Source organism: Nerophis ophidion, linkage group LG18, assembly GCF_033978795.1.
Source record: "Nerophis ophidion isolate RoL-2023_Sa linkage group LG18, RoL_Noph_v1.0, whole genome shotgun sequence".
In the NCBI taxonomy this organism is placed as follows: domain Eukaryota; kingdom Metazoa; phylum Chordata; class Actinopteri; order Syngnathiformes; family Syngnathidae; genus Nerophis; species Nerophis ophidion.
The window spans coordinates 41,644,993-41,662,359 of record NC_084628.1 but is presented as its reverse complement, the minus strand read 5'-3'; the positions used below and the strand labels follow the sequence as shown (position 1 = coordinate 41,662,359).

General features: G+C 44.7%; 1 long non-coding RNA gene across 1 annotated transcript in view; it reads left to right on the top strand.

The window, feature by feature from the left end:
* Positions 1-17,367, top strand: part of LOC133537207 (uncharacterized) — an 86,248-nt gene that overhangs the window by 17,652 nt on the left and 51,229 nt on the right. The gene's annotated exons all lie outside the window — the stretch shown is intronic.

The following is a 17,367-nucleotide window of genomic DNA, read 5'->3' as shown; positions in this document are numbered from 1 at the left end:
ACTCTTCCTACTGTACATACTACCTTTAGGGGAAATCCTGGTCAGGCACAATGTCTCATTCCATTATTACGCCGATGATGTTCAGATCTACTTGCTTCTTAAGGCCATAGGACAGGTCGCACTTCAGCCACTGCTAGACTGTCTGACTGACATCAAAGCATGGATGAGTGCTAACTTCCTCAACCTTAATGAAAACAAGACCGAGATCATAATATTCGACGAAACATCTCCAGTCTCGTTTGTCAGTGCTCTAGGTCCTCTGGGCGAAAACATCCGGTCCTCCATGAGAAATCTCGGAGTGATCTTTGATATCCATCTTCCATCTTCTTCCGCTTATCCGAGTTCGGGTCGCGGGGGCAACAACCTAAGCAGGGAAACACAGACTTCCCTTTCCCCAGCCACTTCGTCTAGCTCTTCCCGGGGGATTCCGAGGCGTTCCCAGGCCAGCCGGGAGACATAGTCTTCCCAACGTGTCCTGGGTCTTCCCCGTGGCCTCCTACCGGTTGGACGTGCCCTAAACACCTCCCTAGGGAGGCGTTCGGGTGGCATCCTGACCAGATGCCCGAACCACCTCATCTGGCAACTCTCGATGTGAAGGAGCAGCGGCTTTACTTTGAGTTCCTCCCGGATGGCAGAGCTTCTCACCCTATCTCCAAGGGAGAGACCCGCCACACGGTGGAGGAAACTAATTTCGGCCGCTTGTACCCATGATCTTATCCTTTCGGTTATGACCCAAAGCTCATGACCATAGGTGAGGATGGGAATGTAGATCAACCGGTAAATTGAGAGCTTTGCCTTCCGGCTCAGCTCCTTCTTCACCACAACGGATCGGTACAACGTCCGCATTACTGAAGACGCCGCACCGATCCGCCTGTCGATTTCACGATCCACTCTTCCCTCACTCGTGAACAAGACTCCTAGGTACTTGATCTCCTCCACTTGGGGCAGGGTCTCCTTCCCAACCCGGAGATGGCATTCCACCCTTTTCCGGTACTTTGATAGAGCCTTTAAATTCACCAAACAGGTCAGCTCAATGGTTAGTACCAGCTTTTACCATCTCCGAACCCTAGCAAAGACCAAGGCCTATCTCTCCCAGAGCGACCTGAAGACTGCTATTCCTGCTTTTATCACATACCGGCGAAACAATAACAACTCACTGTACTCTGGCATTGATCAGGCATCACTCCGCCGTTTGCAGATTGTGCAAAACGCGGCAGCCCCTCTCCTCACCAGTACCAAAAAACGCGAGCACATCACCCGAGTCCTGGTCTCACTCCACTGGCTCCCTGTCTGTCGCCACATTGGTTTTAAATTACTTTTAATTGTTTTAAAATCCCTAAATGGCCTGACCGAGCTTCTGCACCATCATACCTCGTCTAGAGCCCTAAGGTCAGCCGACCAACTGCTGTGGGCAGTCCCCAGATCCAGGCTAAAGACCAGAGGGGACAGAGCCTTTTCCGTCGCCGCCCCTAAGCTCTGGAACATCCTTCCCCTCCATATTAGGTCAGCCCAGAGCCTAGGGGTCTTCAAAACCCTTCTTAAGACCCACTTCTTCTCTCTGGCCTTTAACCTGAGCTGAGCCTGCCCACTAGGCCACCATTTCTAGTCCCCACCCCCTGTTCACTTTAGTTTTTTTTCGAACCCTTTTACCGTATTGCTTTTGCACTATCTTGTTTAGCGCATTCATTGTTTATGTTCGTTGTGTGACGACCTGGTCGCATCATGATGCGGGGTTTGTTCTCCCAGGAATGCGGACGGGCTTCGGACACAGAGTGCAAGTAGGAAAAAAATATTTATTTTAGAAATAAATCAGATGAGTACAAAGAAAAACGTGCTCATAGCACTTAAGGCAAAAACTAAAGGAGCTAGCTAGGGAGCTAGCAAGCAAAAGAGCCTAGCGTGGAAGCTAGCAGGAATCCAAAAATGTTGTCGTCTGTTGCATGAAGCAAATTTTAGGAAGCCAGACCGAGTGAACCCAGGGCATAGACTAAATAGCCCTCTGATTGGTGCCCGGACAACAGGTGAGTGTCCTGAACACTAAGCAGAGGCAGGTGAGTGCAATCTGCCGTCATGGCAACTGAAACAAACAAAATCAAGAGGTGCTGATAACACAAGTGTCTAGACAACATAAACAGTCTATGATCCGGGAAGCGGATCATAAGACTTTGTTTGTTTTTGATTTGTTTTTTACTCTATGCTTTGTGCTTTGTAACCTGTAAAGCACTTTGGTCAAAAATAAAAATTGTTGTAAACGTCCTATATAATTAAAGTTGCCTTGCCTTGCATCTGTTAAAAACATACTAATACCCATCCATCCATCCATTTTCTACCGCTTATTATCTTTGGGGTCTAGAAGCCTTGTTAATAGGATCAAGACTGTGTTGCTTTCATGGTCTCAGAGTGAATGGGAGGTAGAAGACTATTATTCGCCAGAAAAGTTGAATTATCATGTGGCAGTCTCTTGCTGTCGTGCGGGTTCTCAGGACCACCTAGGAAGGACATTGCGGCGCATGTTAGACTTTCTTTTATTTTTCAATAATAAAAAGTCTCTACGGGTTGCTTTCTCAGCCTTGCCGTGTCCTGCTTACTCTGCCGTTCCACCTTTTCAGTCGCGTGCGTCTTCGTCTTCCTGTGGCTTTCTTTCGTGCTCGTTCAGCATCCGCTTGCTTCTGGCTCCTTCTCTCTCCGTCTCTTCCCCCGGTGTTTATGGCCGCTGCCCTCTTATACAGTGCGAGAGGAGATTTAAATTGTGCCCACCTGGGCGACTCAGATAATATTTGCAGGGTTGATGCCAGCGCGCCCCGCCTCGCTGCTTGCTCGCAGTTCACGCCTCCTCGCTGCCATCTTGAGCTGGGCTCCGGCGTGCCCCGCCTCTGTCAGAGTTAGTTTGGGATGAACCCCAAGATGCAGGGATGGAGGCAGCCATTGGATAGTAAAACATGATTTAATAAAGTTACTATAAGGGGTACAACAAAAGGTGCACACAAGGCGGATAACCAACTAAAAGAGCTAGCATGGGAGCTAGAAAATAAAAGGAGCTTAGCATGGAAGGTAGCAAAAACAAAAAGAGGCCTAGCGTGGAAGTTAGCGGGTAGTGAGCAGGAAAACAAAAGTCGTTACTTGTAGAATGAAAACAAAACGGAAGCAGGGAACAAAAGACAGTAAGCTACAAACAGATACCGAAATATAGCTTACCGCTACGCTGCAATGACACGACACGAAACGACACGACAGGAAGTGACAGCAACAATAATCCAGCACAGACTGGAGGAGAAAACAGGTCTAAATATGAGAGGGCTGATTGACACCAGGTGTGGCTCCGCCTCTCCACATATCAGCTTCATATTTGATTTGTTATCTTTTATGTTTTTCATTGCAGAATAGTCTTAGTAACGTTTGACCAGGTGTGGCCAGGTGCCAATCAACCGCAGCTGAGGAGACACAGCACTCAGGGAGAAAGACAGGAAACAGACAAAATAAGAGTGCTGATGGGAACTAAAGACAGGAAATACTACACACTGGAGGAGAAAACAGGTCTAAATATGAGAGGGCTGATTGACACCAGGTGTGGCCAGGTGCCAATCAACCACAGCTTAGGGTACACAGCACTCAGGGAGCAAGACAGGAAACAGACACAATAAGAGTGCTAATAGGAACTAAAGACAGGAAATACTACACACACAGAAGAAAAAGTAAAACACAAACTAACTGACACGGGCAAGCCTGACAGCCTCGCTGTTGGACTGCCGGCCACGCCTCCTCACCGCCATCTTAGGCCGTTTGATCCTCAGCATTTACACATGTTTCAGTACAATGCAAGTAGGAATGACGTGCTTTCATACTTCAAGTATTTTTCAGAGGACTTCTGAGCATCGTCATGCCCAATAGCAGCAGTCTCTCATCTGTGCAAACGTAGACTCACAAAGCACACAAAGCTTCACACATGGCAATCCTCATCATCGACCTCTCAGACAGACAGGAAGACAAGAATGAGGTGAGGAAGTAAACGCACCACTCGTCTGAATTTCCATTAAAATCCCCCCCCGGGGACCTCGAATGTACCTCCGCCGCCCCTTCCTACACACATAATGTTTTTTCCTCATTGCACTTTCCGCAGCTTTCCCACATCACCCGCTGACCTCTGAGTCATTGCTGTCACTCCCCCCCCCCCCCCCCCCCCGCCCCCCCTGCCAATTCCAAACCGCAAGTCTTTTTGTTGCGCGGCTCGAGATAAACAAGTGTGGCAAACAGGAAGCCGAGTGGCTGTAAATACGGGAAGCTAATCTTGTCCTTGCAGAGGGCGCCTCCGCGCACGACTCTGAGTGAGAGGTTATGGAAAAGGTGACGGCGAGGGGACGCTGGTATTTGAGGGCAAGCAAACAGAAGTCACGGTGCTGCAACAGCTGTCCGCTGACCAACTGTGACCTCTGACCCTTAAGAAAAAAAACAGCCCGAACGTCAATCATCTTGACGTTATGACAGGCAGACATGCACTATATTGCCAAAAGTATGTGGCCATTGACGGAGATAGATATCTACATATATCCATATTTAAGAGTTATTTATTTTTATTCATAGTCATATTTGAAAACAGCTAGTGTTTTTTCATTTCTTCTCTTTTTGGTTGTCCGCTAGTAAGCTTTTGGAATGTAAAAAAGTAGCCATACTCCTTTCTTATCTCTTTCTGTCCCAGGCTTAGCAGAACAACAGATAAGTGTATTCGTTCCGGTAGGTGTATACAGCGCGTCCGTAGGGTTTTTCAGATCAACTAGGCGATGCGAATTGAATGTGTTGTTTTTTTAGGTTGGTCTCTCCAAAGCTTTGGGATAAATTGCAAAATACCTATTCTGTTCTGGGTTATCATTTAAAATCAGCTTATCCATCCATCTTCTTCCGCTTATCCGAGGTCGGGTCGCGGGGGCAAGAGCCTAAGCAGGGAAACCCAGACTTCCCTCTCCCCAGACACTTCGTCTAGCTCTTCCCGGGGGATCCCGAGGCGTTCCCAGGCCAGCCGGGAGACATAGTCTTCCCAACGTGTCCTGGATCTTCCCCGTGGCCTCCTACCGTTTGGACGTGCCCTAAACACCTCCCTAGGGAGGCGTTCGGGTGGCATCCTGACCAGATGCCCGGACCACCTCATTTGGCTCCTCTCGATGTGAAGGAGTTGCGGCTTTACTTTGAGTTCCTCCTGGATGGCAGAGCTTCTCACCCTATCTCTAAGGGAGAGACCCGCCACACGGCGGAGGAAACTCATTTGGGCCGCTTGTACCCGTGATCTTATCCTTTCAGTCATGACCCAAAGCTCATGACCATAGGTGAGGATGGGAACGTAGATCGACCGGTAAATTGAGAGCTTTGCCTTCCAGCTCAGCTCCTTCTTCACCACAACGGATCGGTACAAGGTCCGCATTACTGAAGACGCCGCACCGATCCGCCTGTCGATCTCACGATCCACTCTTCCCTCACTCGTGAACAAGACTCCTAGGTACTTGAACTCCTCCACTTGGGGCAGGGTCTCCTCCCCAAACCAGAAGATGGCCTTCCACCCTTTTCCGGGCGAGAACCATGGACTCGGACTTGGAGGTGCTGATTCTCATTCCGGTCGCTTCACACTCGGCTGCAAACCGATCCAGTGAGAGCTGAAGATCTCGGTCAGATGAAGCCATCAGGACCACATCATCTGCAAAAAGCAGAGACCTAATCCTGCAGTCACCAAACCGGAACCCCTCAACGCCTTGACTGCGCCTAGAAATTCTGTCCGTAAAAGTTATGAACAGAATTGGTGACAAAGGACAGCCTTGGCGGAGTCCAACCCTCACTGGAAATGTGTTCGACTTACTGCCGGCAATGCGGACCAAGCTCTGGCACTGATCGTAAAATCAGCTTATGTGTCATCAAAAGGGGGCGGCATGACGTAGTGGGTAGAGCGGCCGTGCCAGAAACCGGAGGGTTGCAGGTTCGCTTCCCACCTATTGACATCCAAAAAATCGCTACCGTTGTGTCCTTGGGCAGGACACTTCACCCTTTGCCCCCGGTGCCGCTCACACTGGTGAATGAATGATTGGCGGTGGTCGGAGGGGCCGTAGGCGCAAAACTGGCAGCCACGCTTCCGTCAGTCTACCCCAGGGCAGCTGTGGCTACAGATGTAGCTTACCACCACCAGGTGTGAATGAATGATGGGTTCCCACTTCTCTGTCAGCGCTTTGAGTGTCTAACAATAGAAAAGCGCAATATAAATCTAATCCATTATTATTATTAAAAGAATTTGGGATTGACCAGCAACTTAAATTCCCTCGGAGGATCATCTGGTCACAACGCAACACCACCGATCACTTGGCCCGGTGCAAAATCAAGCACTTAGGCATGGAGACTGTTTCTACAAAAATGTTTTGATTTCCAGCGTGGAACTGTCATAGGATGCCACCTGTGCAACAAATCCACTCGGGAAATTTCCACGCTGCTAAATAATCCCAAGTCAACTTTATTAAAAGAAAAGTGAAGAGTTTGGGAACAACAGCAACTCAGCCGCCAAGTGGTAGGCCAGGTAAACTGACAGAGAGGGGTCAGCGGATGCTGAAGCACATAGTGCAAGGACTTTCTGCACGGTCAGTCGCTGCAGAGCTCCAAACTTTATGTGACCTTCCAATTAGCCCACGTACAGTACACAGAGAGCTTCATGGAATGGGTTTCCATGGCCGGGCAGCTGCATCCAAGCCAGGGGTGTCCAAACATTTTGACTTTTGGGCCGCATTGGGCTAAAAAAATGTTGTTGAGGGCCGAAAGTCGACTGCATGTAGAGTAACTATATATATATATATATATATATATATATATATATATATATATATATATATATATATATATATATATATATATATATATATATGTCTTGATTGGATTATCCAGAGAATAGTGCTCGATACCGTGGTAGAGCGCAATATGTAGGTGTGGGAAAAAATCACAAGACTACTTCATCTCTACAGATCTGTTTCATGAGGGGTTCCCTCAATCATCAGGAGATTTTTTCCCTCAATCATCTCCTGATGATTGAGGGAACCCCTCATGAAACAGATCTGTAGAGATGAAGTAGTCTTGGGATTTTTTCCCACACCTACATATATATATATATATATATATATATATATATATATATATATATATACATATATATATACACATATACATATATATATATATATATATATATATATATATATATATACACACACACATATATATACATATATATATACACATATACATATCTATATATATATATATATATATATATATTAGGGTTTCACGGTATACCGGTATTAGTATAGTACCGCGATACTAATGAATCATATTCGGTACTACACCGCCTCTAAAAAGTACTGGTCATTTTCTCATCACGCTTTGTAATGGATGGGTGTAATTTTTTTTTTTTTTATGGTGAGGGGCGGTTTAGCTCGGTTGGTAGAGCGGCCGTGCCAGCAACTTGAGGGTTGCAGGTTCGATTCCCGCTTCCGCCATCCTAGTCGCTGCCGTTGTGTCCTGGGGCAAGACACTTTACCCACCTGCTCCCAGTGCCACCCACACTGCTTTAAATGCAACTTAAATATTGGGTTTCACTATGTAAAGCGCTTTGAGTCACTAGAGAAAAAGCGCTATATAAATATAATTCACTTCACTTGATTGTACTTTTCTCCAAAATATCCACAAAGTTCAGTGACCTTGTCTGTTTACATTTTGTATTGGGTGGATTTTTTTTTTTTGCACCATGACTAGGCAAGGTTATTTGCATAAATAAATGCTACACATTCCAAACATAAAAAGTCATTGACCAGGAAAAACTAATGTTGTCCACAAATTTGAGTCAAAATCTCAGCATTTAAAATGTTATACATTTTAAATTGATGCAATCTCCCAGCGGGCAAGATTTCTTATTAAACTCATGACGTCTCGCGGGCCGCACTTTGGACACCCCTGATCCAAGCCCTACATCAGCAAGTCCTCTGCAAAGCGTGGGATGCAGTGGTGTAAAGCACATCGCCACTGGACTATAGAACAGTGGAAACGCCTTCTCTGGAGTGATTAATCACACTTTTCCATCAAACAATCTGATGGACCAGTCTGGGTTCGGAGGTTGCCAGGAGAACACTACATTTCAGACTGCATTGTGCCGAGTGTGAAATTTGGTGGAGGAGGAATTATGGTGTGGGATTGTTTTTCAGGCCCCTTAGTTCCAGTGAAAGGAACTTCGAATGCTCCAGGATACCGAAACATTTTAGACAAGACCATGCTCCCAACCTTGTGAGAACATTTTGGAGAGGGCCCCTTCCTTTTCCAACATGACTGTGCAAGGGTGCACAAAGCAAGGTCCATGAAGACATGGATGACAGAGTCTGGTGCGGATGAACTTGACTGGCCTGCACAGAGTCCTGACCCGATAGAGCACCTTTTGGGAGGAGTTAGAACCAAAACATTTTGGACAATTCCCTGGGATGCCACTTCAAGTTCACATGTGAGCAAAGGCAGGTGTTTGAATACTTTTGGCAATTTGGTGTATTTACCGTATTTCCTTGAATTGCCGCCGGGGCGCTGGTTAATTTAAAACCTCTTCTCACTCCTGCGCTTACCAAAGGCATGCGGTAAAAGTAAGCATGCGCTATGGGTGGATGTGGAAATAGTGTAAAAGCGCTTTGGGTCCTTAAAAAGACAGAAAAGCGCTATACAAGTATAACCCATTTACCATTTAAATATTTTAAAACCTCTTCTCACTCCAGCACTTACCAAAGGTATGCAGTAAAAATTTGAGTGTGATGTAAGCTTGGACCTTAAATCCTACTGAATAGCTCTTAATCTTCTTCCCTTTATGCAATTTCAAATAACCGATATTGAAATACGGTACTTTTACTCCATAGAGCAGGGGTGTCCAAACTTTTTCCACTGAGGGCCAAACCTGGAAAGATTAAAGCATTCGGGGCCCATTTTGATATTTTTCATTTTCAAACCATAGCAAAATATATGGATTTTTAAAATCTATTTTACCTTTAGGAGTCACGGGGACCATAAAGGGTCTCAGTTATTAAAATGTGAAAAGTAACTAAAATTGTATTATTATTTTGTATTTAACGCTTACAGTAAATCTCTATATTAACTTAAAAAAAAAGTTTTATGGCTTTTCTGTTAAAAAAATCTTTGGTTTTTTTTAACAGTAAAACTGAAATTGTCACGCCTGTAAGTTTATGTTTGGTTTTGGTCAGGTTATTTTTAGTTTTTTGGACATTTCACTTCCTGGTTTGTTTTGTTACCATAGCTACTCATTAGTTTACCCTAGTCACGCCCCGATCATCAGCCTCTCACACCTGTTTCTCATTACCACTGCTACTATTTGAGGATTTTACTTTCTGTCCCTCAGTCTGGGATCTTCACACGCTATCCACGCTGCACCTCCTTCACACCCTCGTTTATCTGCTTCATGCCTTGCCACGCTGTTCATTTTGTCCAAGTAAGTCTTTGTTTATAGTTCATAGCCAATTGTTTTTGTGCAAAGTCCTTTAGTTCATGTCCGTCATTTCATGCCATCGAGCAAGTGTTTTTGTTTCATGTTTGTAGTTTGCAGCATTTATATTAGTCTTTTGTTTGTTCATAGCCAAGTGTATGTACCTCCTCGTGAGCGCCCTCAGTTTGTTTATTTTTTATTATAGTGTTTAAATAAACGTCCACGCCTCGCTCGTGCTGATCCTCATCTGCATCGAAGAAACAATCCATGTCCAAGCCATTTTGTGACAGAAATATGCAGTATTTAGTAATTAGAGCCCTAAAAGATCAATAAAGCAGGACACCGTTGATTTTAATTCTTTATTATTTATGAGTAATCACAGTAAAAAGATAATAAAATATCAAAAAATATATTTGGGATCCAAAAGGTGCCCCACTCAGAAAGTGATACATTAAGTTACGAGATCAACTTCAGATATATCAGTCGATTTTGCGTTTTAACTATTATTTTGTTTGTTTTATGCTCTTTTGTCAAAGAAAACTTTGTTTTGATATGGCAAATGCACAATATATGCGATATTTACCACATAAAACATTTTAAAGTGAAATTTTGAACTAATTGGATCTTTGAAAATAATTCATTATAACATGGATTTTTTTCCTCATAATTTTTTCTTTAGGGCAATGGCAAAAAAAAATAAAAATAAATCATTGATTGATTGATTGAAACATGTAATTAGTAGATTGCACAGTACAGTACATATTCCGTACAATTGACCACTAAATGGTAACACCCCAATAAGTTTTTCAACTTGTTTAAGTCGGGCTCCACGTTAATCAATTCATGGTAAAGATGGTTTTTACATGGTAAATCATGGGTGTCAAACTCTGGCCCTCGGGCCAAATCTGGCCCGCCGTGTAATTTCATTTGGCCCTTGAGGTAATATCAAATTAAGATTAAAGCATTCACCGCTGATACTCGTACTTGCCAACCCTAAAATTTTCCCAGAAGACTCCCAAAGTTCAGTGGCTCTCCCGAAAATCTCCCAGGGCAACCATTCTTCCAAATTTCTACCGATTTCCACCTGGACAACAATACTGGCGTCCTCTACAGCCTGTCGCCACGTCCGCTTTTCCGCCATACAAACAACGTGCCAGCCCAGTCACATAATATATGCGGCTTTAACACACACAAGTGAATGCAAGGCGTACTTGATCAACAGCCATAAGGGTCACACTGAGGGTGGCCGTATAATCAACTATAACACTTTTACAAATATGTGCCACCCTGTGAAGCCACACCAAACAAGAATGACAAATACATTTTGGGAGAACATCGGTACCGTTGCACAACATCAATCAATCAATGTTTACTTATATAGCCCTAAATCACTAGTGTCTCAAAGGGCTGCACAAACCACTACGACATCCTCGGTAGGCCCACATAAGGGCAAGGAAAACTCACACCCAGTGGGACGTCGGTGACAATGATGACTATGAGAACCTTGGAAAGGAGGAAAGCAATGGATGTCGAGTGGGTCTAACCTGATACTGTGAAAGTTCAATCCATAATGATCCAACACAGTCGCGAGAGTCCAGTCCAAAGCGGATCCAACACAGCAGCAAGAGTCCCGTTCACAGCGGAGCCAGCAGGAAACCATCCCAAGCGGAGGCGGATCAGCAGCGCAGAGATGTCCCCAGCCGATACACAGGCAAGCAGTACATGGCCACCGGATCGGACCGGACCCCCTCCACAAGGGAGAGTGGGACATAGGAGAAAAAGAAAAGAAACGGCAGATCAACTGGTCTAAAAAGGGAGTCTATTTAAAGGCTAGAGTATACAAATGAGTTTTAAGGTGAGACTTAAATGCTTCTACTGAGGTGGCATCTCGAACTTTTACCGGGAGGGCATTCCAGAGTACTGGAGCCCGAAATGAAAACGCTCTATAGCCCGCAGACTTTTTTTGGGCTTTGGGAATCACTAATAAGCCGGAGTCCTTTGAAGGCAGATTTCTTGCCGGGACATATGGTACAATACAATCGGCAAGATAGGCTGGAGCTAGACCGTGTAGGATTTTATACGTAAGTAGTAAAACCTTAAAGTCACATCTTAAGTGCACAGGAAGCCAGTGCAGGTGAGCCAGTACAGGCGTAATGTGATCAAACTTTCTTGTTCTTGTCAAAAGTCTAGCAGCCGCATTTTGTACCAACTGTAATCTTTTAATGCTAGACATGGGGAGACCCGAAAATAATACGTTACAGTAGTCGAGGCGAGATGTAACAAACGCATGGATAATGATCTCAGCGTCTTTAGTGGACAGAATGGAGCGAATTTTAGCGATATTACGGAGATGAAAGAAGGCCGTTTTAGTAATGCTTTTAATGTGTGCCTCAAAGGAGAGAGTTGGGTCAAAGATAATACCCAGATTCTTTACCGAGTCGCCTTGTTTAATTATTTGGTTGTCAAATGTTAGAGTTGTATTATTAAATAGAGGTCGGTGTCTAGCAGGACCGATAATCAGCATTTCCGTTTTTTTGGCGTTGAGTTGCAAAAAGTTAGCGGACATCCATTGTTTAATTTCATTAAGACACGCCTCCAACTGACTACAATCCGGCATGTTGGTCAGCTTTAGGGGCATGTAGAGTTGGGTGTCATCAGCATAACAGTGAAATCTAACACCGTATTTGCGTATGATGTCACCTAGCGGCAGCATGTAGATGCTGAAGAGTGCAGGGCCAAGGACCGAACCCTGGGGAACTCCACACGTTACCTTAACGTAGTCCGAGGTCACAGTGTTATGGGAGACGCACTGCATCCTATCAGTAAGATAAGAGTTAAACCAAGACAGGGCTAAGTCTGACATACCAATTCGTGTTTTGATACGTTCTAATAAAATATTATGATTGACGGATTCGAAGGCAGCGCTAAGATCGAGGAGCAGCAACATAGATGACGCATCAGAATCCATCGTTAGCAATAGATCATTAGTCATTTTTGCGAGGGCTGTCTCCGTGGAGTGATTTGCCCTGAAACCGGATTGAAAGGTTTCACATAGATTGTTAGACGCTAGGTGTTCATTTAACTGCTCCGCAACAATTTTTTTGAGGATTTTTGAAATAAAGGGAAGGTGAGACACCGGTCGGTAGTTCACCATGAGGTCAGGATCGAGGTTAGGTCTTTTAAGAAGAGGATGAAAAGCCTTGCTTGTTTAATATTCAATGCAAAACTTGTTTGGGTCTCTATTAAAAGGTTAATTTGTTCAACCTTGGCCCGCGGCTTTGTTCAGTTTTATGTTTTGGCCCACTCTGTATTTGAGTTTGACACCCCTGTGGTAAATAAAGACAAAAGAAGAAAAAAAAACAGCCTGCATGGCAGCTTTGTATCACTATTGCAACTTTTTCTCATTAGATTTCACCTCATTCCAATATTTTTAATGTCTTTTTTTGTTTTTGCAATAGCATTTCCAGAATGTGTGGCGGGTTCGGTAAGCAATTAGCTTGCGGGCCGCACTTTGGACATCCCTGCCATAGAGGGTGGTCCAAATGTGTGACTTTCTGCCTGGATGTTTGCTTCCATGCATAAATTTGTAACACAAGCCTTCACTCATGAAGCGTGTGCCTGCAAATTGTGTTTGGACAGTGTAAGGTTTCTTTGAGCTTTTGCTGCCGGGCCGTGATGGAGTGTCGGCGCCAGTGTCTGTGTCCCACATGGAGCTGCTCCCATGCAGGGAAGGGCAGATGGATGACAGACATAATACACCCTCTTCTGCAGCCAGGTTTATTTTTAAGGGAGAGGTCACAAAGCATCACTGGAAGACCATGACAAGTGTCCTACGAGCCCATGTTTTATTTCCTGTTGAGGGGCTCTGCACAATGACTGACCTCGGTTCTCATTAGCCCCATGAGACCCGGTTTGGTCCTGCTTCTAATGTTATCCTCCATAAAAAAGGACACAGAAAACACATAGTGGTGGATCCATTTGGCTTACTGGGCTTCCTGTCTAGCAGCAAAATGACGTCTCGGCTTCCATGCTGACCTCCTACACGCGCTTCGATTTGGATATGAAGATGTGGCTTTTCTCGGGTCTGGATTTTGCATCGGTTTCTGTTTTGCAGGGAAAAAAACACTACCTGTCCGGGTTGAACGGTAGTATAGTTGTGCTAGTATAGTACCGCGATACTAATTGTCATGATCCTAACTTGCCAGCCTTGAGACCTCCGATTTTGCGAGGTGGAGGTGGGGGGGGGGGGGGGGGGGGGGGGGGGGCGTGGTCGAGGTTGGGGCGGTGGCGTGGTTGGGGGCATGTTTAAGAGGGGTGGCTTATAATTCACCAACGCGAGTATTTCATATATATTTCACATATATAATACTACACGGTCTAGCTACCAGTTCGCGATGCCACCTCAGTAGAAGCATTTAAGTCTCACCTTAAAACTCATTTGTATACTCTAGCCTTTAAATAGACTCCCTTTTTAGACCAGTTGATCTGCCGTTTCTTTTCTTTTTCTCCTATGTCCCACTCTCCCTTGTGGAGGGGGTCCGGTCCGATCCGGTGGCCATGTACTGCTCGCCTGTGTATCGGCTGGGGACATCTCTGCGCTGCTGATCCGCCTCCGCTTGGGATGTTTTCCTGCTGGCTCCGCTTTGGACTGGACTCTCGCGACTGTGTTGGATCCATTGTGGATTGAACTTTCACAGTATCATGTTAGACCCGCTCGACATCCATTGCTTTCCTCCTCTCTAAGGTTCTCATAGTCATCATTGTCACCGACGTCCCACTGGGTCATTATTGTCACCGATGTCCCACTGGGTGTGAGTTTTCCTTGCCCTTATGTGGGCCTACTGAGGATGTCGTGGTGGTCTGTGCAGCCCTTTGAGACACTAGTGATTTAGGGCTATATAAGTAAACATTGATTGATTGATATATATATCTATATATATACGATTGAAGCCAACAAGCAAACCGTCAACTTCCTCGACGTCACTTTCAACCTGAGAAATAACTGCTACCAACCATTCACGAAACCCAACACAACACTCCAATACGTGCACCATGACAGCAACCACCCACCCACCACCACGAAAAGAATACCTACCGGAATTAATAAAAGGCTATCGATGCTATCAGCTAGCAAAGCTGAATTCGACCAAGCAACCCCCAAGTACCAGAAAGCACTTGATGAAAGCGGATACAACTTCACCCTCACCTATGAACCCACTCCAGGAAACCAACCAAAAAAGAGCAGAAAACGAAACAACATCATCTGGTACAATCCGCCATTCAGCAAAGACGTCTCAACCAACATCGGCCACAAGTTCCTCACTCTGATCGACAAATACTTCCCCAAAGGCAACACCCTAAGAAAAGTATTTAACAAGAACAACATTAAATTGAGCTACAGCTGAATGAATAACATACACCAAATCATTTCAAACCACAGCAAAGCAATTGCAAAAGGACTGCCTACCCCCAGACTAAACGACTCTGAAACCAATAAGGAATGTAACTGTCGCAAGAAACCTGATTGCCCTCTCAACGGAGGGTGCTTACAGACATCAGTCGTTTACCAAGCAAAGGTAACACGCAAGGACATTAACACATCCGACACGTACGTAGGATTAACCGAAGGAGCGTTCAAAACAAGATGGAATAATCACAACGCCTCCTTTAGAAACCAGACTTTGCGGAATTCTACAGAACTCAGCAAGCACATTTGGAACCTCAAAGACAATACTGTTGAATATTCAATAACATGGCAAATTCTTGCATCCAGCACACCTTACAACAGTGGTAATAAAAGATGCAACCTATGCTTAAAAGAGAAACTGTTTATTATATATCATCCAGACCTGTCATCCCTCAACAAGCGCAGTGAAATCATTTCAACATGCCGCCACAGACAGAAACACCTCCTAGGTAACACATGAGCCAATCACCACGCCCCTACGCCTGCCTGTACCCACCCACTCTGTGCCCTATATAAACCATTGTATGTGAATGCTTCCATTAAAATCTCCTGATGATTGAGGGAACCCCTCATGAAACAGTTCTGTAGAGATGATGTAGTCTTGTGATTTTTCCCACACCTACATATATGTGAATACATATATATGTATGAAATCATTGACTTTCAGTGAATTCTAGCTATATATATTTATTTTATTACATATATAAATAAAATAAATAGTTGAATTTCCGACGGCACTTATCAAATGCACAGTAATAAAAACACAGTTCTACTAACTGTACTGTGCTTGCTTGTTACTAAAAAAAAAAAACAACAACACTTACCTTTCACTATTTGAGTAACCTTTGTTCTGCCGTTTGCGTATTGGCGAACGATCTCCGAATCCGGGAACATAACCTTTACGGATTTGTTGTAGACATCCACAAATGAGAACGGGATGTTGCTTCCAGCTATCAGCATAGCCATCTTTGTCTCAGCATAAGATACACCATCTGGTCTACATTTTCCGAGGCGGGCCATAATACTGGGTTGTGAACGATGCTGCGCTGCGGACGCTTTGTGCTTCGCTGATCTTTCATGGCTGAATATCCGTTCGGCCGCCGTGTTCAATGGAGAAGTGAAGTGAATTATATCTATATAGTGCTTTTTCTCTAGTGACTCAAAGTGCTTTACATAGTGAAACCCAATTTCTCGTTTTTACATTTAAACCAGTGTGGGTGGCACTGGGAGCAGGTGGGTAAAGTGTCTTGCCCAAGGACACAACGGCAGTGACTAGGATGGCGTAAGCAGGAATCGAACCTGCAACCCTTGAGTTGCTGGCAAGGCTGCTCTACCAACCGAGTTATACCGCCCCCCAAGAAGTATGTTCTACAAAATTTACAGGCAACATACCCCTTCCTCTCCGAACTCTCCTGGATAAACTGAAATTCTTGTTTCTAATCGTTCTGGAACTTGCAAGCGTATTTCTTCATTGTGCTCGTCGACGGTGTAATATATTGGGTTGGAGTCAATAACTAGGCGACGTGATGAAGTTACGTCTCTTTACTGTGGACATCAGAACAACAGACTCCCTAATGCATGTTCCTTGACTGCACTTAAATGTAGAATATATTTAAATTCTATTATATGTACAGTAGATGGCAGTATTGTCCTGTTTAACATTAAATCAGGTCTGACTCAATGTTGGGGGGGCGTGGCCTCCAGCTCCGCTTGAATTTCGGGAGATTTTTGGGAGAAAATTTGTCCCGGGAGTTTTTCGGTAGAGGCGCTGAATTTCGGGACTGTTGTCCTGCACGCTCATGTCATATTTTGGTTTTGTTCCGTTTTTGTAACAGATCTTGTTAGTGTTTGACTTCCTTAGTTCCTGTTTGTTCGGTTGCCATGGTCACGCATTAGTTTCCCCTGCTTCTTGTTTCCGGACTCACACCTGCTTGTAATTACTCTCCTTATTAAAGCCTGCCTTTTCAGTTGACTCGTCCTCGCTTCCTAGTTTCTGTTCCATGCAACAGGTGACGACGCTGATTCCCGACTGTGGTAAAACTATTTTTGTACTTGCTAGCTTCCACGCTATGCTTCCTGTTTTCTAGCTCCCATGCTAGCTCTTTGTTTTACCTGTTTATGCCTAGTGCAAGTTTTTCTGTTCTTAGTCTGTCTTTTAGTGTAAATAAATCATAATTTCTTGCCTTCACGCTTTGTCCAAGTCCGACTGCATAATTGAGAGAACGAACCCGCACCACGATGCCAGCGAACCGTCACACTAATGAATCATATTCGGTACTATACCGCCTCTAAAAAGTATCTGTCCCATCTTTTTTCAACAGTCATGAGGGCGTGTTGTCGTCATGTCGTGACATTGCCGGTTTTAGTAGCAGAGGAGCATGTACGGCAGCACACACACACTGAGTACTTACAA